The sequence below is a fragment of the Arvicola amphibius genome, chromosome 3, assembly GCF_903992535.2.
Source record: "Arvicola amphibius chromosome 3, mArvAmp1.2, whole genome shotgun sequence".
Taxonomy (NCBI): Eukaryota; Metazoa; Chordata; class Mammalia; order Rodentia; family Cricetidae; genus Arvicola; species Arvicola amphibius.
Genome location: NC_052049.1, coordinates 163,936,922 through 163,960,983, shown reverse-complemented (window position 1 = coordinate 163,960,983; position 24,062 = coordinate 163,936,922). Strand labels below are relative to the sequence as shown.

The 24,062-nt window shown below is 45.5% G+C and overlaps 1 protein-coding gene across 1 annotated transcript in view; it reads left to right on the top strand.

The window, feature by feature from the left end:
- Clstn2 (calsyntenin 2) overlaps positions 1 to 24,062 on the top strand; it is a 348,253-nt gene that overhangs the window by 175,753 nt on the left and 148,438 nt on the right. The gene's annotated exons all lie outside the window — the stretch shown is intronic.

The window sequence follows — 24,062 nt, the reverse complement described above, 5'->3', positions numbered from 1 at the left end:
CAACTGGTACGTACACTTAGAGATGGGTGAGTTCTGGGGGGCGTAAATGATGCTCCAGTAAAGTGGCTAAAAATATAAAGTGACCAAAATGTCTGATTCTTAAGCCTACACTGATGAAGTCACAGGGGCTTGGGTTCTGGAGATCTGATAGTGGAAATCCCTGACCATGAGAGGGACCTGAGAGCCACTGAGTGTTCCTCACTAGCATTTCCCCAGCCTCACTATCTCTCGAGGCAGGACAGAGGTAGGAGCTTGAGGGAAAAAAAAAAGAAGGGAAAAGTTGTTTGGGACTTTATGCTAAGGATGACAAGAAGTTAACCAAGACTTCTGTGTGAAAATATCCAACTTGGGTGTTGTGGAGGTGCTCGGGTGTTGTGGAGGTGCTCACTCTGGGTGTTGTGGAGGTACTCACTCTGGGTGTTGTGGAGGTGCTCACTCTGGGTGTTGTGGAGGTGCTCACTCTGGGTGTTGTGGAGGTGCTCGGGTGTTGTGGAGGTGCTCTGGGTGTTGTGGAGGTGCTCTGGGTGTTGTGGAGGTGCTCTGGGTGTTGTGGAGGTGCTCGGGGTGTTGTGGAGGTGCTCGGGGTGTTGTGGAGGTGCTCTGGGTGTTGTGGAGGTGCTCGGGGTGTTGTGGAGGTGCTCGGGGTGTTGTGGAGGTGCTCTGGGTGTTGTGGAGGTGCTCGGGGTGTTGTGGAGGTGCTCTGGGTGTTGTGGAGGTGCTCTGGGAAGAGGGAAACTGAGGGCAGAAAAGCTGGAGAGCAGCAGACCAATGGTGTTGCTTTGAGAGCTGATTTACAAAATGAGGAGAGGTGGGTGACACAAACCCTAACTGGGCCTCTGTCGGGCCCTGACCCTTGGCTGCCGGAAGCCGCTGTCGGTCCTCACACGTGCACACCAAACGGGGCAAATCACCGTCAGTCCCAGCACCATTTCCTGTCCCCGCACACACGTGATCAGACTGCTCGTCCCATGTGTGTAACCAGCAGGTGTGTTTGCTTCATTGTCCTTTCTTCAAATCCTGATTCTAGATCTCCAAGAAAAGATTTTAAGTCATCTGTCTCATCCGCCGTCATATTTGGGGGGAGGAGGTGAACGGGGCAGTTTAGGGTGTAAGACACATTTACCCTCCAAGTCCCAAAGCCCAAACCCCTTAGTATCAAACTGTGGCGTGACTAAGGCAGTTTTAGAAGTTAATCAGCAAGCAAGCAGTCCTATTTACAGAGCCCCTGACCTTTGTAAATACGACCTGGTCTGTATGGTATAGACAATCTGTCCTCCACAGTCAAGGACAGTGGAGCTGCTGTGATCCTCCCTGTAGCAAGTCTGCAGAAAAGTGCAAAGCTCACACTAGGCACACGGATGGTGAAGGAAGTGTCAACACAGCACTTCCAGATTTACGCCCTGGGCCCTTCTTCCCCTGCCCCACCCCTCACCTTCCTTGAGGACCCACAGCTCTGCTCAGGACCTGCTGCTCCTAAGATAGATGGGGCAGATGGCTTCACATTTCATCAAAGCTATTGCCTTGCTCATGATTCACAAGGATTTCCCATGGGCCTGGGAAACATTTAGAAGGGACACAAGATGCAAGCCCACGCCCTGGGGCTGGAGAGAGGGAACCCCAGGAATGCGTTCTGCCTGCTTGGGGGCCAGACCCAGGACACTTCTTTCCTTCAGTGTGATCTCAGAGGGAGGCCAGTGCTTCTCTACGCTTAGGGAGCACAGAGGAGGGTCGGTTATGTTGGCCTAGGTGGTGGTGGTATCCCAGATGAGAGGGCGTGGTCGGATGCTAGGACTCAGAGCCGGGGCACAGCTCAGAGCCCTCCTCACTTTACCTGCTGCCCCCACATCCTCAGCACCTTTGGCAGTTTCCCTACCTGCAGTTTCCAGTTGGTACAGCCCACGAGAGCCCGGCGGGAGAACGATGCCCATTCAGATCTCTGAAACTGCCTTCTCACCCGACCCAGGGCCTATAGTAATACCCGCATCCCTGACTCTTCCCCTAGGCCATTGTTTATCTCCACCTGAGTCTCTTCTCCACCTGCTCTACATTATGGGTCTCTGACTCGCGCCCAGACAAAGCTTAGAAGGAACTACCATGTGACCATGTCAGCTGGGACTTGGTCCTGCAAGGCCTTGGCATGGGAGACTGTGGGTATTTAGGCTAGAGAAGTAGGCATGCAAAATGATGGACAGGTCTTTATGCTATACTCTCTCCTTACATTCTGCTAGCTCATTTGATGTGGAACCTTCAGAATATACATATATAATACATGTGATATTGTCTTTTGTGGAATTTCTTTCAATGTTAAAATGAAAGCAGCTGGAAAAAATGACAAGGCAAGGAAGCTCTCTGTAGGGTCTGGGTCACTGGCCTCCCTCACTGTATATAATTGATGCATTTCAATTTACTCTTCTCCAGGGTTAGCAGACTCTCATGGTAGGGCTTGCAGTTCCGGGTTGCAGTGTGCACTTCAAGTAGAGGTTCAGACGTTGGCTACAGAGAGGATGCACTGTGTTACCCAGCCACATCTAGGACCTTGTGTTTCACTGAAGAATAACTAGCCACTTCATGACCTGGATCCTGGGCACTTCAGTTTTTATAGAGCACCCTCTAATTGTCTTGGGTGCCATTCATCAACGGGCATTTTAAATCAACACCTAAGAGAGCGAGAGAGTTTCATGGCGTGGGTCTTGATGAACTCTGTGCCTTACTTTGCCTAACAGGCAGCTGAGGGACTCCAGCTTTCTGACGTCACCATGAAGAAGGGAGTAGCACCGGCTAATTGTGTGACTGTCACAGGATGTGTGGACTGAGTCCTGCCTGCCCATGTGCTTGCTGTCCTCTGAGCTCTCAAGTGGAACATGAACACTTAGCATGTCTGACTTGCACAACACATTATGTTTTCATTTTGCTTTAATATCCTGAAGTTTTTTTAAAATTAGTTTTCAACATTTAGAGATTTCACATAAAACCAAATACCTCTGTACATCTGCCAACGTGTGCCCCCTTTCCTGTCTAGACTCATCTAATTAGTACCCCCGTGTGGTTTGGAGGCAGCGTTGGTGTTGCTGTGGTCATAGCTCTCTCCCTCAGCTTGTATTTTCCACTCAATCACGTCACGTATGCTATCTGGTCCTGAATTACCCACCAGGAATTGGTGGCTGATAGAAGAAGCTGTATGTTTACAAAAGTACACACATGGCCCCATGGTGACTCTGTGCAGGGCAGACAGCCATGAAAAGACAGTCATTCCGGCCCATACACATACACATTTCAAGGTGAAATTGTCTTCTGGTACTAAACAGCTATTTCTGCTGCCCAGCTCTAGCAGAGCCCCTACTGGGCCCGGGAGTACACGTCTTCCCTCAGAAGCCCAGAACATGCTCTGACCAGGCCAAACGAACGCAGATTCAGTGATGTGGTGGGAGAGTGTGGTGACTCCATCTATCATCGGAAGGCCTGTGATCTCCACAAAGTTTGTGCCTCGTAAAAATTTAAACACCTGCTAAGTGAAAACAACACATTTTTGCCATCTTTTTGGCAAACACTTTCCACAGGAATTTTCTCGCTGCTCAGAGGTGTTGTATTTCACAGGAGACTCCCCTGGCACAGACACAGCTAAGTCATCAAAGGGAGTCAGGTGAGGGGTACCCTCCAGGAGTTCAGGTACCTTCAGAGGCAAGGGGGTTGGAGCTCCAAGCTCCAAGCTCCAAGCTCCAAGCTCCAAGCTCCAAGCTCCTGAATATAAGTGTGACAGCTGGGCCTGGAAGACGTGGTCTCCAAGGCTGTGGCAACAAATCTGCCAAGGGCCAGGGGGCATACCTACTCAGCTGGACCACAAGAAGACTGGGATGGTCAGTGGTTGGCTAAAACTGTGAAAAGATAGTCCTGTGCTAAGATCTAGTCATCCATCGGGTACGTTCATACACTGGCCACTTTGCCCAGGCCTCATCAGTCTTTAATATCCATAGGCCCTCCTATACTAGAAATTAGGAATGGGCCACATGGCTGCCACCCTCAGGCTGTCCTTACCATTGGCATGATGTGGGCTTCAGATCATGGAAGGTCTGAGCTCCCAAAGTGCCCATGTTCTCTGAGGAGCCATGCCATCTTCCCCGTGACCTCTGAAATACATCCATTGAAGCCCTAACTTTAGGGATCTCAGAAAATGTTTTCATTTGAGAAATGAAATGAAGAGTCTTATTTCAAATGTAATTTGCTAAAGATGAAGCTGGCTCTTTACGTGCTTCTGACCCAACACGAAAAACAGGGAAATGTGACACAGTTGCCCACAGGAAACGTGTCTTGGGAAGATGACAGTACAAACACAGACATTGTGTGAAACCACAAGACGCTTCCAGAGAGGTGTAGAAAGCTTTTTCTTAGAGCCCTGAGGAGTCAACCTTGCCAATATTCTCACCTCTATCTTCCAAACTCCAGAAACATGAGACAATGTATTTTTCTTGTTTAACCCCTCAGATTATGGTAATTTATTATAGTAGCTCTAGAAAATTAATTAATTGGGTTGGAGAGATGGCTCAGAGGTTAAGAGCACTGATTGCTCTTCTGGAGGTTCTGTCTTCAATTCCCAGCAACCACATGGTGGCTCACAACCATCTATAATGAGATCTTGTGACCTTTTCCGGTATGCAGGCAGGCAGAACTCTGTATACATGATAAATAAATAACAAGTTTTTTTTAAAATGAAAAAAGAAAATCAATCAATCAAACAAATAAAAACCATCTCCACAATGACCTCCTTTAGGAATGTAAATTACTGCCTCTGAAGCCCAGTGCAAGGAAGCCCACAGTTTCCTGGGTGTCTACCTCTGTTTGGACACATTGAGTCTCAGTTTAGGCTCAAATACCTATCACCCTATACAGTCCTTCTGAAGTGACCCTGAGAGGGAAATAAATTATATTAAATACTTATGGTCAGCTGAACAGTTGCAACTCAGGGAGATTATAGAACTAGCCTAGGGCTACACACTTTTTAATTCTAGAATATCTCTAAAAAATCAGGTATAGTTCAACAATGCTCAACAAAGAAAATGTTTGATCAGAGTCATCTCTCCCTGGATAGCTTTTGTCCGATTACAAAGTCTCATGGTAGGCCTGGGGGCCAGAGAAGCCAAGCAAATAGCTCCTGAGTAGCAATGGGACTTAGAAAGTGGGGAACATGGGGGGGAGGGACAGGGCCACTCTCATTGCTATGGGCGAATACGGAGAAGATTCACCCCAAACCTGACCAGTCCCAGAGCAAAAGAGCACAGCAGAGTCTTAGCTAACCAGAGCTTTACCTGCTTGTCCACATTTGTGCTTGTCCTCAGTTGCAAAGCTCCTCCAGCCTCCAGGATGAAATCCATGCCTTTCATCCAGCTGCTCCAAGCATCTCTACCTGGCCATCACCTCCCTGCTGGGGTTATCTCCAGAGTCACCTCTGCTTTGGCCTTGCTGGCCTCTCAGAGCTCTCCATCCCCAACAGAGGATGCTGTCGTGGTTCTAGGACTTAGCCCCTGTCTAGATTTGTCTGGAGCACATTCCCCCACCTTCCCAGCAAGATGTCATTTTATATAGAGCCCCTGCCTTCTCCTTATCCATCCCCACAGTGCTTAGTGCACCTGCTTTTGTGGTAGAGCACCGAAGAGAGAAGCTTTCTGGTGCATCTCTCCCTCATATACAAGCTTGGTCTCTGACTTTATGCCTCCATCCCCTATGCCTACCATATCAGCAGGGCATTTATTTGAAAGAAATAATAACCCAGTGGTTAAAAGAGATGCCTGTGGACATAGGTAGCTCAGGGAACATTCTACAGCCATTACATCTTATTTGTGCTTGTTAAAGCAAATTATGTGTGCTTGTTAAAAATTTATAAGAACAAACTTAAGGGCAAAAAGAATGAAGAGCTCTATGGAGAAGATTGGAGAAACTTGCCTGCACATTTTACTGCCTTCATGGCTTTAAGGGATTTAATATCGCTAATGGTGACATATTACAATTCCCCTGTATAATGATGCTTTGATCTAGAGGGAAGTGAGGGGCTGAGTTGCATATGATTCACCAGAACTCAAGTCTTCCGGCAATGTGCAGGGGAGATGGCCATTTGACCACCTTCCCTGAAGGTGCCTCGCAGAGATGCTCTGGGAAGGTTGCTCCCAGAATGCATGGAAACACGGGTTGTCTTAGAAACTTACAGTACCATCTAGCATAGTAAAGCCTTGCCATTAAGAAATCAGACAACCATTCCGAAATGGATGCAGTGATGAGAAGCACAGTGAGTGCACGCCACAGCCACTGTGAGGAGCAGAGCACGCCTTACAAACATGGCCACGGTTGCACTCCAACCTGGAGAATGGAAGAGATGATCACACTGGAGCCCTGAGCTCTGGCGCTCCTTATTCTTGGAGTAAGTTGTGCTCAGGCCATAGGGAAAGATGACCTCTTCCTTCTGCATCCCTGAGTGGTCTCCAGAGGCAGAAACACACCCAGCATTTACCATTCCATCATTCCATTTTCAAACAAAAAGCATCAGATTTCAGCATCACTGCACACCCAAGACAGGGCCATTCTAAATAGCTCTCTCTTTCTTCTTCTCTCTCATGCTATATGTCACACCAAACAGAAGTAGAGACCAAAAGCCAGAGCAAATCTTCTTTCCTATTGTTCCTTGGTTCCAGATGCGGGGCTACCCATCCAAAAAACTGTCCTTGAGGGAAAGAGCCCTCAAAGTGTAAGGGACAATAAGTCCTGCTGGCTTGAGGAGCCATCACACAGATCTGCATCCTGTATGTATAAATTAGGAAGGAACAAAGGTTTCTTGGGAGAGCAGAACGGAGCTCATCCTCCCAGTCAACAGGAGGGAAAGGGTCAGTGCAAGGAAGGAGGAAGGGCCAGTCTCTCAGCATGGTAGTGCTAAAACACCCATGTATAGCTTCTAGAATTCTCCATTGCCCTCCTTGATTGACAGGAAAACCATGTTCCCTCAGCTAGGGCTCCAGACCCCTCACTTCAACTTACTGTATTATCTTTTTCCTGAGCCCAGATAGCATGTTAAATTTTCTGCCCTAATACTTATCTACTATTTTATTAGTTTTTACTCCTTGGGCTTGCTGTTATCAAACCTTTGGTTTAGTAAAGCAAAAGGGTAGAGAGCAATATAACCTAATCTGGACCCTGTCCTCTGCAGATCAAGACTGAAAAAGGTGGCTATCAGGTGTTAAATGATAATAAGGGGATAAAAATAACTCAGGACAGTAAATTTGAAGACAGCGACATGAGAAAAGTCCCAAAAGTTAAATGTATCAAAACTGATGTCAGAAGTAGCCTAAATAATTATTTTCTCTTGAACATGGGAAATGAACAATTTTCCATGGGCGGGCCTCTGTTCTTTCTGAGCATGTTGGGAGTTCCCTGTATGAATATGCATTTCTTTGTTGCCTGCTTGCTTCTTAACCACCTTCATATGGGTGGAGAGGCAAGGAAACAGCCGCCTCTCCTGCCCCAAGCCCCTTCCTGCAGCCATGCAGGTCAACTTTAAAGCCTCCATACACATGGCAGACTCCCAGACTTTCCGCCTGCCTCCTCATCTGGGATGGCAGCTCTGAATCTTAATCTGGCACAGACTATACGCACATGCTCCGGCACTGCTCCTTACTGCTCACCAAGTGTAGCTAAGGAGCCGAAAGAGACCAGATGGTCTGGTTCAGTTTCCACCTGAAACGTGAGCCGTGTTTTTACCCCAATGGAGCTAGGATGGAGAGAGGCACCCATAAAAGGAGAGAGTGCAAAGTCAAAGGGCAAACGTCCTGCTGTCTGACCCTTGGGGGTTGCCCCCCAGAGGACATCTCCTGGGATCTACTGTCTTAGGAAGACTGAGTGGGAGGCCTGTGCACCAGCGGTGACCAACCCGGCTGGCAAGGTCACGCAGTCTGCTCCTGGGACTCTCTCAGCCTCAAGCGCACACCTCGTGGCTACATGAGCTCTATCTTGTTTTCTGTTCCCTGTCGTTGCCTGGCTCTGCTAGCTGTATAACTTGTAGATTGTATTCCTTTAGCATTCGTTCTGCTCCTTTGTTTCCTGTATTTTAATTGTGTTCTGCTGACTTACGGCTTTCCCGGCCCTTCTTCGTCTGGCTTCGACTGGTCTCCTTGGCTTGTGCTTTCTCCGCTTCTCCCACCGCATTCAACGTTTATTTTGAGCTGTTTTTATCTGCCTCGTTTTGATTTTGGATTTGTTGCTTGCCTTTTATGCTGCTTTAAATGACTTTTGCCTCGATTCATCTTTTTGCTGAGAGAACACTGCTACTTTACTGCCGTCTATTCGCTTTAATTACTAAACACAAAAGTCTGAGGCACAGAGCTGGTTGTGAGACATGTCCGGCATTTCAGCAATATTCTAGGTGGCAGTAAGCAAGTCACCTAGACTGGCACTGTACACCACAATCTTCTGGAAGGGACACTCACAAGTATGGAAATGAGGACATGAATACCTAAGCCTCATCTGAAAGGAAAATTTTCATCCAAAATCTCTCTCTGCCTGTCACACTAGCTTCTCTCTGTTGTTGTCGTATGTGGTGTGTGTGTGTGTGTGTGTGTGTGTGTGTGTGTGTGTGTGTAAAAGAGTGAGAGAGGGTGAGAGAGAGATTTCCGGATTACCCACACACACTGTACTTTCAGTGGATGGCACATAGTAGATGCTCAGTAAACCACCAAGCCATCTGATCCTGGTGGAGCAAAGGCAATAGAGCTGCAAACATCTACTACATTCCAGGTACTTTACAAACTTAGTTTGTAGGAGACCAGGGTCCACAGTCTTCCTGAATTAGTGGAGCCCCACTAAAGGCCAAGAGCTCCCTGCAGCAGGTGTGGAGAAAGGAGAGATCTAGGTATAGAAGCCTATGTTTCTGTATTGTTGAATTATCATAGGCATCTTCCAGAGACCCAGGACTTTCTCACAGACACTGGGATGCTATAACCCGTCTAAACCTAGCCAAGAAGGGAATACCAGGTAGACTGTGAGAATGAGACAGGAAGGGCTTCTTCAGAGACCAGAACCCGGAAGAAACCTGTGTGTGGGAATCAGATCCCTGACTGCAAAACCTTCAGTGAGACACATGCCCTCCTTATGTGGCAGTTTGAGACACATGGCCTTCCTATGTGGCAGTTTGTTCTCTAAAATTCAGTAAGAATAACTAGCTCTCTACAGTGTCGCCAGGGTGTAGTGTGTGGACTACTGCCCACACTGTTTGGTGGACAAGAGACCCTCAACAAACTTGTATTTACCCTTCCCTCCCTCCCCTCCTCCCCTCTTCCTAAAGGGATCATTGTGACTTAAGTCACAACCCCAAGTCTCTCAGCTCCTCTTAAACTTTGCTTAAAGTCATCCAACATTATTGACTGTTATTTTCACAGCTGGGATTCCCTGGGGACATGCATGCTAATTCACTCCCATCCTCAAATCTGGCAAGAGGTACTAAGTGAAAACTCCAAAGACACCCCCCCCGTGCCCCCATCCTTGAGGATGGAGCGACAAGGGCAGTTGCTTTCCCCTGTGCTTACTTACCAGCAAGACCAAGAACATCTTGGTAGCAAGCAGGAGCCCTGGTTTCCCTACTGAGAGTCTCCGGCACCAGCCGGGCCATAACTAAAGCAATGACATATTGAACAAAGTGTGCTCACAGAGTGTCATAGGAGATGATCTCAGTAGACGCCAGAGTCCCTGCGGAGGGTGCCTAGACAGTGACTCATCAGAGTAGCTCAGTGGCTGAGGCTTTCCTGGGTCTTAAGTAGTCCACTCTGGGACCTCCCGCTGTGGCTGCAGGCTTCATCCAGGACTGGGAAGGTTCGCTCTTGCTAGTGTCCTGAGTATCTGTCTTGGGATGGTGGGGTGGTTGACCATGTATCTGCTGGGAAGGTGGGAAACGGAGGCTGTGTCTTAAGGTAAAAGAACAAAAACACAGCACAAACTTTAAAGTGCTCATGCCCAGCACATCCGTTGTTGGGAATTCATCATTCATTTTTCAGGTAGTTTAAAAATATCTCAGTGCTATGTATGGCTGGGTAAAGTTGGCAACAACCTAGATTTCAACCATTTGGATACAGGTTACATACAACTGTCACATCCATCAAATGAGATATTATATATCCACCATGATAGTGCTAGAAGGAAGTCTTAAATAAGATAAGAAAATGCTTTCACAATATGAAATATAGATCCAGGTACAGAATCATAATAAGCCATGTTCTCTGATGTTTAAAAAAGTTTACTGGGAGAATATAGAATAAATATGTCTGGAAGTCACTATAAGTTGCCTCCCCTAAAGGGTTATGATGTGTTTCTGTGTGTATATTTCTTATAAAGGTAGCAAAAAAATATAAAAATGGGAAATAAAACAAAAATAAGAGTAAGAGGAATCAATCGGTGTGGGCTAACCCCAAAACAGGTTTTCTTGGCGGATTTTCAGGTACCAGCAGGGGAAGACTGAAGCATAAATCTAATTAATCTTAATCAAAAAAAATTTGATGTTAAATATTTGGGGACAACCTGCAAGATCAGAGAACTAGAGGAGCAGCCGCCAGTTGCTTCCTGCCTGTCTCCTTCCCCCATCCAAAAAGGCTGAGATCCTGCCTCTGCCCCATCTTATCACCTCCTCTCTCCACCTCTGTGTGCTGGGTTTAAAGGCAAGAGCCACCACCGCCCTGTTTCTATGGTTAACTAGTGGCTAGCTTCACGCTCTGATCTTCAGGAAAGCGTTATTTGTCAGAACACAAACAAAACATCATACAACAAGAGATGTGTTGGCATGAAAACCTTTATTTTGTTTTTCCTTGTGTCTGAATAATACTCTACCTTGGCATACGTTGGTTATGTGATATGGAGCAGTCAAGGTCATATTGACCAAGAAGATTCACCATTGGCTGGCTTGTATGGGATTACATGGTGCTATCAGGATGCTGGGAAGAAAAGCCATCAACAGTTTTACACAGCTATGAACAACACGTTCTTCTCTGATGTTTAAAAAAGTTTACTGGGGCCGGGCGGTGGTGGCGCATGCCTTTAATCCCAGCACTCGGGAGGCAGAGGCAGGCGGATCTCTGAGTTCGAGGCCAGGGGTCTACAAGAGCTAGTTCCAGGACAGGCTCTAGAAACTACAGGGAAACCCTGTCTCGAAAAACAAAAAAAAAAGTTTACTGGGAGAATATGGAATAAATAAATAGCGTGGCAAGCTATGCCTATGGGCACAATAGTGGCACAGTTGTAGGGATAACCAATTGGCTTCGGGTTGGATTGAAAGCTACTCCACAGGAGAAAACATGGGTTTGATACTATAAATCTGGCCAAGAATCCATGATTGGGGTGATCACAGGATCTGGGGTGAACCTACTCTTATTATTCTAATTGGACTCTGCTCATAGATTATTACAGCTTTCAGACCCTAACAGAGAAATCTCTTTGTATAATGGATGGTGTCAACACAGAAACTAGTAATTGGCCAAAGAGTAGAGAATAAGAGTCAAGGGAATGCGCAAGCAAAAAATGGGATAGTTTCATTCCCAGGCTCAGAGGCTATCAATCACAGTTAGAGTATTGGAGCACTCCACTCGAGGGACAAACAAAATAATACAGTATTAATAGGCTTATTGATAGCCTATTGTTATTGATGAACTTTGTAATTCTTTGTTGTTGTTGTTGTTCTGAAATTCCTCAAAACAAAGACAAAAATTAGTTCCATTTCCTGGTGAGAAAAATCTGGTCCAAGTCATGAAGACTATACAAGTCCCTTCAGCAGACCAGGCTCCTCCCCTCTCTGAAGCAAGCCACAGGGGCCAAGCTTCTGTGGACAGCACTAATTATTCCTCTCCTCACTGTCTTAACAAGGGTAATCCAAACTGCACAGATAAAGTCACCGTCGGGGCAGGGACGACACCGCTCACTCTGTGTCTGGACCTAGGGGCGTCCTCCTTGGGGCTCCTCTTCCCTCTCTTCCTCCGTGGACCCCAGTTGGGCCTGATATACAGCTGAGGGGGAAATACAGTAGTGACTTCAGCAGCTGGAAAGCAGGATGCATTTCCTGGTCTTTGGTCTGCATGAGTCTCCTAAACACTGTCATAAGAAAAATGCCAGGCTTTTAAGTCCTGGTACAAGGGGAATGGATTGTCCTGTAGTTCTCGAGACTGGACTATTGAATGCACAACACTAACATTGGTGAAGTCACACTTTCTATTGCACATTCATTCACTTCTCTTCTCCATCAGACCAGCTCCTAAAGGGCAGGTCGATTTGTTCTTAGTCCCCGAGGACTCCTTCATACCTAGCGCAAGTGCTGGACAACAAGATGTACAGGGAGAGTGTGGGATCACTCACCATTTCCCCAGATGTGTGGACGTTTGATGCTAAGAGCAGCTGATCACCCAGGGAATCAGTGTGACTGATCATGGAAGTCAGTTCCTTCTCCTTCAGGCAGCACCTACGTTTTGTCTTCTGGCCGTGCCCTCCCTCATTTCTTTCCTGACTTACATTAGTGGGATAATTGTCTATGATGTTAAGGTTTGCATTGGAACATGAGCTAGACACATAGCAGAACTGGGTAGCTTCTAAAGAATAAACACTTCTTTCTTCCTCCCAGTTCTTAATTTGGGCCAGATTCAGGTACCAGCATGGTCACATTCTGGCAAAGTCTTTTTTTTTTCCTGTGTCCTCGTACAGTGTAAGAGACAAACAAGCCCCCTGAGCCTCTTTCCTGGGGACACTAATTCCGTCCCCAAGAACTCTGTCATCATAACCTAGCCATCTCCCGCAGGTACTCTCCTTAACACCATCAACTGGGGATTTGGTTTAAACACTCAAACCACAGCAGTAACCCTCAAAATAACCTCTCTCCTGGAAGAGGCAAGGTGAAAGAAAGAAAACACTACAGGCTGTTCTTTGTGCAAACTCACAGACGCTAAGCATTCAAATATATCTTCCTGTGCTCTGCGGGAGAGGGGGGCGGTTGTGGTCCCTAAAGAGAGAAGGAAGAGGATTCAACTCTTCGCCCCAGTTGAGGGCATCGTTAGTTTTCTGGCAATCAGGTGGTCAGGAAACAGTTTTTTTTCATCTCTGGAGTGATCTGAGAATCCAGCTTCTCTTCCTAAGGAGATGTCAGCTTGAAGGACAGGGGTGGAAACTCTTCTTTTGCCTCCTCTGCAGGGTTCAGTGCATGAAGGCACTGGTTAATTACTCCTAATATCCCGAGCCTGGGGCGATGGGCTCTGAGAACTGACAAATGACGTGATTGGATTCTAACCTCACGCTGGACATTCTGAGCCGGATACTATTTTCCTAGCAGGAGGAGCAGGATGCAAACCTACTGCTGCTCACTCTGTGAGGAAGCAGGCAGTGCAAGCTTCCCAATCGATAAAGTCAGAGACATTTTTGAAGCAGTACAGAAATGACTGCCGGTTTTATTTTTCTGGGATATTCAGGAGTTTGGAGGTATGCTCACGTGACCATCCCTGCTGGGGGCTCCGGATCATCTACTAAGACCAGGGAAGGAAGAATGCTAACTCACTTCTAGGTTTGCTTGAAAAGTGAACCATGCGCAGCTCTTTTGCAGGGAAAGGAAGAAGTGGTCGAGAAGTGGCCACAGAGAGATCAGTCTGGATTTGTCTTGTCTTGGCCTAGCTAGGAAGTGAAGCATCCTGTCCACATTGCAGGGTCTGTGGGAGTCCCAATAGGCTAATCAGAGTGTGATCATGGTGCCTCTGATACAGGGAGAAACAGTCAGAGTGGGACTTTGGCTCTGCTGCAGTGGGTTCTAGCTAAGAAGGCATCAGAAGCTCCAGACACCGTAATTTACAGCTCTTTCAAGTTATTTACTATAAACTTAGAAGCAGTCAATCTATTTACATTTGTATTGGATTTCTATTGCCAGGGGTAAAAAAAACAAAGGTCCAAGGTGCAGTATAAGGAAATAAGAGAGACACTGGGAGTCGGTGTGCTGATAGGCTGTTTTGCAGAAGTGCCTGCCCCTGCCTGGGAACTAGGAAAGCCAGGGCACATGGCTTGCCGCCATTTATTCCTGCACCAGCCAATTTTTTGGAAAACAGCAGTTTTATTTTGCTCTCAGATTAGAAAATGAAACAGCTGAAGCTGGGAGTTCTCTCTTCATTATCCTCCATGGCCTTTTCTACAGGAATCTGGAATTGATTTCCAAATTTCTCTTCTGAGTTTGATTTAACATTTTAATCTGCATGCCTTCAGTGGGAGTTTGCAGACTGTGCTGCTGACAGGGAAATGAAGAATTAGCCAGCCACCTAGGCTCTTGTTATCAATCCAGCAGTTCTGGCTTTGACTGTGGGAGTTTGGTGGTGGGGGTGGGAGGGAGGCTCCAGGTCTCCTGGCCCCATGTGAGAAAGGCCTTGTCTTCCATTCAGCTGGGTGGAGTAAAGTGGAAATCATGCCCAGTGGACAGTAGACCTCTGAACTTTTGTTTTAGAGTTTGAGACTGTCCCCTGGGACGCTGACTTATTACCTCCAGCCATTGATGGCGTAGTAAAAGAGTTCATATACCTCTGTAGTATTGATCGGACTGCCATTTCTCTTTCTTGTGCAGCTCAAAATATGGATTTTCCTGGCACTTGCCTTGACTTAAATTAAACATTTTAAATATACCTCTGCCCCTTTGGGGTTCCTCACCTAAACATTTGAGAACTTCAGTATAATGTACGGAACATGGGAGTTGTCAGAGACTAGAAATATGGAGTCTCCTGTACCTGCAGCTGTTCGTGGATCGTGGGGCTCCACTTCACAAAGATGCAGTCTGTGCAGTGCAAGCCTGGTGTAAGCTATACGTTGGGGTAACATCTGTCGGTGTCCAGCCTCGACAAAATTAGCACGTTCCAGGGTAGGAGCGTGAGGATTAGCATTATTAAGCAAAAGGAACAGAGATATGAAAGAAATAAAAGACAGAAACACTGAACAGCACCAGGAGAGAAATTCAGTGAATACTGAACCACCCGTGTTTATTTTCCACGTGCTTATATACTTCACTCCAAAAGGGGAGGGTGAAGGCAACAGACTTCATTAACGTGATATAAGGAATAGACTTGAATTCTCTGACCTTTGGTCCAGGTGGAGTGGATCCACCTCTATACCCAAAATACTAATTAACCACACCCTAGGTCAGGATCTATTGCTTGTAGCCACCCCTGTTTTCAAAAACTTTGAAAAAGCAAAAATAAGCTCAAACTCTCTTACCTTTAGTCACGGTGGAACAGATTCACATCTGTGGGTCCCCCCGCAGGCCCCAGAACCATGACAAGGGAACAGTCCTGATGTACTTTGAGTAAGTCATCCCATTTGTCAAATGGGTTGAGTATCCTCAACAGCCAGGCTGTTGCTAGAGAGGGGACTAGGTCATAGCAGGCACAGTGACCAGCAGTGAAGTAGGAGGGACTTGGCACTAAGTCATGTGTTCAGCTGCAAGAGTCAAGCTAATGAGCCAGAGCTCAGGGATGGCACCATGCATGAGCAGGCCCCAAAACCTGGCAGTCAGGAGAGATTGATCTCTGCGCAAGGCTCTAGGAGCAAACCAGGGTCTGGGCAATGGTCATACCCGTCTTGAAATGAGGATAGTTAAAGGGATGATGATTGACAACTGGCAGAGGGGGGAGCAAGGAGTCAGGACTCTAGTGAGAGTGCATTAAGTGTATTTTGGACACAGAACAATGATGACCCCCAGGAGGCTTTGGCTGCCTTGGGATGTCAAACCAGAAGACAGTGAGCTTCCGCTCCCTCGGGAAGTTGCCCCTGCTGACACCAGCGATGATCAACACTGATTATTTTTTTCTCCCCAGAATTTTGCAAAGTGCATTTTGCAGTTCACCTTGGTGGTTTTAACCTTCTTTGTAGCTCAGTGTGGCGGACTGTGGTATATGTCCATCTCACAGATGGAAAGATGGAAGCTGGAGTGAAGACTTCCGGCCAAGGCCACAGTTAGCAACGACCTGTTGGAGCCAAAACGTTCTGATTCCATAAATTACCATCTTGACCACAACACCACGCTTCCTCTGATTACACTGAGATGCGCTTTCTCTGACACCCAGCTAACATTTCCGAAGCATGTGGGGTTAAATTAGGCCTCTCTTTAATCTATGTGGGAAAGTTTGGGAGATGACTAAATACATATTCTAGCCTCAAAGAATTCTAAGGAGAAAAACACTGTACAGATAGCAATAAGCAATGCGGCAAAGGCAACCCAAAGAGATGACTGTTCAAAATATATAAACACAAAAGCCAAAAGGGCTGGGGGAAATAAAAAAAAAAAAAGAGGAATGCAGTTCGACCTCAGGCGGAGAGAGCAAACTTCGCTGGCTGGAGAGGCGGCACCTGGAAGCTGAGCAGCTCAGTGCACAAAACCTGCCAGGCAGACCTAAGTTTCTGCAGCTGAGACTAAGGAAGGGGGAGCATGACTTCGCCAGACCCAGACACTGTTTCTCTGGATAAACTGTTTTTCTAAACATCAGGGTGGGAGGTCAGATCACCTGTTTTTGCAAACTCCAGGCTTCAGGGAGATGGGTCTGAGCTGCTTTCTGGAGTTCCACAGGCAGCAGATTTGCTGGAGTCTGTTTTATGACCCTGGCTTTAGGGTCCCCCCCCACCCCTTTAGCAGTGCCCATCTTGGCTTAAGATGCCTGAAGAAGGATTTTGGAGGTGACCTGAAACTTTCAGAGGAGTTCGAGAGATAGATACAAAAAGAATTTTCCGTTATTTGACCAAGAGCAGGTAGAACGGCTCACGGGTTTTGCAACAAGGGTTGTTGATGGCTTCAACAACTGCTTAATGATCTCTCGAGCTTTCTGAAAGTCTTGGGTTTCCACCAGCTCTTGTGTGCTGATGAAGTGCTGAAGCAGGCTTGTTGGTTGGAGTGCTTTGGTTTTTCTTAATTTCCAAATCTTACCCAGTTTAGCCAGGCCTTTAATCCCAGCCCTTGGGAGGTAGAGGCAGAGGGATCTCTATGAGTTTGAGGTCAGCCTGGTCTACATATGTAGAGAGACTATTTCAAAACAAATAGAAGTAAATAGAGAAAAAAAGAAGGGGGGAGGAAGGGAAGCAGGAAGGAAGGAGGGAGGGAGGGATAAAAGGAAGGAGGGAAGGAAGGAAGGAAGGAAGGAAGGAAGGAAGGAAGGAAGGAAGGAAGAAAGGAAGAAAGGAAGAAAGGAAGGAAGGAAATTTTACCCCCACGTATTGCCATGCCCTCTGTGACATTTAATCTTTAACTAACCAATCCCGAGCAAGGCCTCTTTCTTCCAGACGTGGCCCTCATCAAACAGCACACATATTCCTAGACAGTTAATACTATTTGAAGCTGCAATACTTCATACTAAGGAGTTCTTTATACATTGCAAAATTTGCATGGTTCTTAGTTCTTGGTCCATTATTGGGAGATAATGAAATGATGGCAGGTCTAGGCCGCCGATCTCCCTTAAGGCTGGGGTCAATCCGGTTCATCCACACAGTAGGGAGAGGATCCTTTGTGGGAAGGAAAGAATCCAACCCCTGCCGAAGGTGTCAGTTCTTCTGTAAAGACAGCACAGTGCTGATGCTCGCCTCCCCAGCCTCTGAAACCTTTCAGGCTCTAATGCCTTCCTTGGAATTAAAGTAATGGAAACATGGTCATAAGGAACCCACTTCCAGCCCCATCCGGCCATAAAACGGTAATAGTGTAAAAGCCAGGCAGTGAACAGCGAGGAGTGACTTGAGGTAGCCAAATAAACGTCTGCTGGGTTTTTTAATTAACTGCCTCTAAATAATGAAAATGAGCAAATTAGGCTTGCTTTTAGTAGCAAAATGCCATTGTGACTTGAATGTTTCTGTTGATGGATGGCTCTGTGCTCTGAAGGGGAGGTGTAAATCTCACAGCAGCTGTGGAAGCGCCTGGAGCCTGGGTCTACCTCTTCCCTGGTGAATAGCATTAGAGGTTATTGTTTGCCTCTGGGTCTGTGGGAAGGGAAAGTGAAGAAAGAGCCAAGCCCAGAGGCTCACTCCTGGCCCTAGATTACTGTACTGATTATTATCTTGTGGCTTAGAAGGCCTTTGTGGACTCAGGGAAAGAGAAATTCAAATTTTGATTTACAGTCTTTATTGAACATTGAACACACTTTTAAATGTGTGTGTGTGTGTGTGTGTGTGATTTGAGCCCAAGTGAGAATTTGTACACCACATGTGTGCAGAAGCTTGCAGAGGCCAGAAGAGGGCATCGGGAGTTACAGACAGTTGTGAGCTCTCATGTGGGTTCTGGGAATCCAACCCCAGTCATCTGCAAGAGCTGTAAGTGTACTTAACCACTGAGCCATCTCTCTAACCCCTGGGGCACGTTTGTTAACTTCCATCGTTCTGTGTGAAGAAAGTAAGCTTACAATGCACTCAAGGGATTCTGAAGCTATCATCGGCACAGCGCCTGATCCCCAGTGTTTAGGAGCCGATCTATGAGAGTGGGCATTTTGCAGCTTGCCTTCATCCTAATCTTGGAAGACAATGTTGGGGCAAGACTGTTTCTCTTGCATGCCTGCTATCAACCTGAGTAGGTCACATTTTATGGCTAGCAGACTGGCAAATTTTGCTACGTAGGGGTGTTGAATTTTGGCAAATTCTTTTCTGCATCTATGGAGACAGAGTTGACCTCTCCCCTTTGTGCTGTTAACATGGTGAATTACATTGACTGAATCTTGCCATCCTGAATAAATCCTTTTTATTCATGATCTTCTTTATAGAGTTGGAGGGAATTGGTTAGTGTATTGTTAGTGTTGTTTTTATCTATGTTTCTGAAAAATAAAGTTTGTAATTTTATTTGATTTTGATTCGTGTGTCAGGTTTTGGTGTTAGGGTAGTGTGTGTGTGTGTGTGTGTGTGTGTGTGTGTGTGTGTGTGTGTGTATGTATGTGTCTCTGTGATAGGGGATTCCTTTCCATTTTATTTTATAAAAGCAAATCGTGCACAGTTGGTGTTATTTCCTCTTTGACTAGATGATGAAATCCACCAGTGAAGCCATGTAGGGAGCAGAACAGTGGTGTAGCCATGCTGTCCCAGCTACATCCAAGGCTCAGGTGGAAGAACGGAAAATTCAAGGTTACAGACTTGGGCTACAGAATGAGCTCAAGGCCGGCCTGAGCAACTTAGCAAGACTGTCTCAAAGTGGAAAGTAAAAGAGGATCACGGGTTAGCTCAGTGCCTAGCATGCTCAAGAGCCTGGGTTCAGTCCAGGTTTGCAGTATATATGAGTAAATATATTTGTATTTTTATATGTGGCTTCCATATAATGATAGTTTTTTTTTTAAATCTACTTCATTGGGCCTAGTTTGCTCGTCTTTTGTTGGCTTCTTTATTTTAACTTGTTCAACTTTTTATTTAAAAGGACTTATTTGTGTGTGTGTGTGTGTGTGTGTGTGTGTACCAGATGGGTGTGGGAGCCCATGGAAGTCAGAAGGGCGCATCGGAGCCCCTAGGACTGGAGTTACAGGTGACTGTGACCTGCCGTGTGGGTGCTGGGCACTGAACTCAGGCACTTTAAACTTGAGCCTTCTCTCCAGCCCCCAGACTGCCCATACTTTAGAACAAATTTTACAGCTGTATATTTTTCTCTAAGTATATGTTTAGCTATGCCCTACGAGTTTTGAGTTGAATGCTTGTATTGCGTTCAGCTCTACTTACTTTCTAGTTTCTGTTGCGTTTTTTTCCCCTTTGATCAGTGCATGAAGGTGCATATTGCCTAATTTCCATTAAGTTTACTTACAGTTAAATGCTGGTGGTTGGTTTATTTCCTTTGTGCCCAGAGATCATAGTCTGTACATTTTCAGCCTTGTAAACTGTAGGATTCATTTTACGACCCAACATATGGTCTCAGTCATCTGAGGTTGAAATGAATGCACCATGTGCCCTTGAGTGTGGTGCTCCATTATTACATATTAGGCAGGACATAATAGCTGGGGTACCAGTTAGTCACCTGTGACTCTAAAGATGTGTTTGGATTGACCCTATTAATTACTGAAAAAGGTGGTGCTAAAGTTCTTCAATCATGAGTGTGGGGTTTCTCCCTTTAACTCTGTCCATTGTTGCTTCATGACTTTAAGCATATCCATAAGAATTTATTTAAAGTAGTGGATTAAGAATTCAAATACTTGTATTAACCTAGGGTTGGGTTTTGCCATCTCTCTCTTTAGGAAGGGATCTAATTTTCCAGCACCTATATTTATATTTCTGTATTTTAAATGTAGTGTGGAAATATTGTGGATTGTCATATTTCTTTGAATTCTGCTGATATTTTCATTAAGCAATCCATCAGCTCAGTTAGGCTCAGACTAGTTGCTGTGTCCTGCCTGACACGGAGTCAGTTCAACCCACTTCCTGGGGCCTGAAGTCTCTTCCCACCCGCCGAATGTCCAAGTGCCAGCAACAGCCATGAGCTGGGGGTCCCCCTCCCTTGGATGTTTTCCTCAGATCTCCCCACCAGGTATCCTATTTGCCTCTCAGAGCTGTGGCTCAGAGCTGTGACAAGGGGTCAAATCGGAACAGTGCCTAATGCTTTCACTTCATATAGAAAACAAAACCTTTGTTTCCTTTTAAAGATTTGAGTACAAAAATCCTGTCATCAATGAGAAGGACCGATAAATCCATAGGAACTAATAATGCATACAATTGCGCCTCAAGGCAGGTAAACCCACTGCAGCCGGAAGATACCAGCACAGAAACTGGATCCAACTCTCTTCCTTTCCACCCTGCTAAACCATTTTTTCAGATTTATGATGTTATGGGGAAATGGTCCATGTGTTAGTTTACTCATCCACATCACACAAAATTCCCCAGATCCCTTGTTAGCTTCTGACCTTGTATCACTTAACAATGCAATACTTATGACAGTTTGTATGACCCTGTTGTTCTAGTTAGAAATGGGGCAATCAAAATACCATCAGAGTATGACTTGATCTGCAAAGCGTATTTATTTTATTGGAAAGCTAATTCTAGTGTAATAGCATTAAACTTATTGGTTTTATAATTTTTTAAGGAATAATTATAGTGGCTAATTCTGATGACTCCGTGTGAATTATAAACTAGACTCCTCTGGCTAACATGCTTGCACCTTAGCTGAGAGCAGTAAAAGCCATTTCTCAACATAGACATCTGATGCCTACAAATGACCAATATGCTGTTACTTTACTCTTGATGTTATTAAAGCTTTAAAATACTATCCTATCTATACCAGTTCTTTGCAAACCGTCTTGAAGAGGCTATGCTAACTCAAGGCTTGGCAGCGAGCACTTTGGGAACTGTAATTTGGTGTGCTTTTTCTTCCTCTGCAGAAGGTCAAATGGACCATTATTCTAAGAGGCAGCTTTATCCTAAATGCTATGAACAATGTCAGAAAACTTAACACCAATGTAAAATAATAAGTTTAGTTATTGTAGGATGCATCCTTTCTGAGTTTAATTTATTTCTATGGGAAAATTGACCTTTGATGATATGAGCTATTAATTATGTATCATAGAGCTGTCCAACTGAATCCTGACCCTAGTCACTGACATAACTTTATTTTCTAGTAACTATAACACAGAGATAAAAAGTAAAAACAAAAAAAGAAACAGGTTGTGGCAGTTTAAATAAGAATGAACCTGATTGGCTCAGATGCTTGAATACTTGGTATCCAGGTGGCAGAACTGTTTGGAAGGATTAGGAGGTGTGGGGAAACTGGGTGCTAGGGTGGGATTCGAGGTTTCAAAAGGAAGACTTGTGAGATAAACCAAATTTAATGGTTTATTTTATAAGCTATCTTGGGCATGGTGCTTTGTCACAGTAATAGAAAAGTAGCTAAGACACAGGTGAATTAAGACATATTATTGAACTTATAAAATTTACTATTGTATCAACATCTTATTTTATCCCACCCAACTTCACTGCAATAGGATATCACTGTGTATCCCAGGCTAGCCTTCCACACATGGTCCTCCTGCCTCAGCCTACAGATATGCAACACCTGCCTGGATAGTATTCATTAAAAAGTCTTTATCCTTATACAATATCTCAATTTTGACACTAAATTTTCATCAGAACTATTTGATTGGCATTTTGGTTTTGTATAATTTGCTTTCCAAAAATGTTAATCACATACTTTAAAGTTTCCCACAAGTGAAATATCTGCTCTTAATTTTAAACTTAAAAAATTGAATAAAATACAAAATCGATTTCCTTGATTAGAGTTAGCCCATGTTCAGGAGTCAGGTGTGGGGAGTAGCCTCCGTACCTGTGAGAGTGTACACAGAGGAATTCCTCTTCCTGGGCCTCTGAGATCCCAGAGATACTGCAGACCAGGAAATGTAAAAGGCCGTGGAAGGAGATCTTCTTGGGACTGGAGAGATGGCTCGGGATAAAGAACACTGCTCTTCCCGAGGAAATGTGTTCAATTCCCAGCACTCCCACTTGGCAGTTCACACCTACGGTCTGTAACTCCAGTCCAGTGGCCATGATGCCTCCTTTGGCCTTCTTTGGCACTGCATGTATGTGTCACACAAGTACATATAGGAAAAATGCCCATACATGTAAACTGAAATAAAAAAGTAAATCTTAAAAGAAACTGATTTGATTCCTCAAGCACAATTCTGAACAGCTCTGTCTGTACTCTGAATCTTCCTCTGTAATTGTCAGTCCTGGTATCTTTAGATCTCACTGGTGCCCACTGACCCCAGACACCTCTCGTGATCAGTGATCTTGTTTTATGTTTAGCTTCTGTTTTGAAAACCCAGTTGTCAGCCCCTGGAGGGGAAGAACAGAGTCCAGGGCTCTAGGAGCCTCTTGCAGCTGCTATGACTCCCTCCCATGGGAGAAAGATGCTACCCAAGAGGGTATGAGGAAAATCCGAAAAATAATTAGGGATCTTTATATTTGCATGTAGCTTCTCACCCTCCAAGGTACCTAAGCATCTGTTACTCATTTTCCTAAATGGCAAGGGAGAGTTGAAATAGACAGACTCTAACCACAGTCTTGGCTTAAGTCTAGCTTAGCTATTGACCGTGTGTTGCGCACAAATGGAATCAATTTCTTACAGCAAGACTCCCCACCTTACTCAACATGAACCATTCTGGCTGGACAGTGGAAAAATAATTTTCCCAATTTTGTTATTGGGTCCCGAGACTACTCTTCTTTTTTGACATACTTATTAGGTTTTAAAATCTTTTGGCATATATCAAGAATGCAACCATTGCAAACCTAGTCACTATTCCATTTGGTGTGATTTTGTGGTTTCATCTGTTGTCTGTGCTCTGTGACACCGGGCTGGACTGGTACGCTCTCCGTATCCCAGGGAGGCAGCCAAAGGCAGTGCACGCACGATGCCGCTAAGAGCACGCGGTAAAACCGGGGAAGGGCCTGTGTCTGTTTTGTTGTCACCTTCTGCTGCCTTCCTGAAGCCAGAAAGTGACAACTGCCTTGGGGATTAAATTAGATTCCCACAAAGCACTGAGCCCAGGTCCTGCCATTACTCACTAGTTCTTAGCTTAAAAGACAGCAAGAGTTTTAATTATAATGTGGTGTTTGACAGGCGGAAGGCAGTTGTATTCCCCTTACACAGGTGGGAAATGAAGGTGAGGAGGACTGCTTCTGAGGGTCTAAAAATGACAAGTCAGAGTTTGAGACTAGGCTTACCTGCCTCAAGGCATACCCACAACGCCTTGGAATAGAAGCCCTGAAGCATGTTATAGAGACATGCATGAGACCACAAGGCAGGATTCTGTGTCCACAAGGCTGCTTAAGCTGAAACTCCTTTTCTTCAGCCGCAGCATCCTCTGAGGTAGTTCCGTGACACAAGGCAACTACATCTGGACATATTTGAGATGAGATGAACTCCTTCTCACCTGTGATCCTAGAGTACACATGCATGCGCGCGCGCGCGCGCGCGCGCGCGCACACACACACAAAGTGCCAATGCATTGGCTGTAGGCACTACAGGGAAACTTTGCCTGCCTCCTCTGTCTACAGAGATAAACTGACTTCTATTTCTTCCAAGCCTCTTATCTCCAGCCAGGCAGGTCAATGCA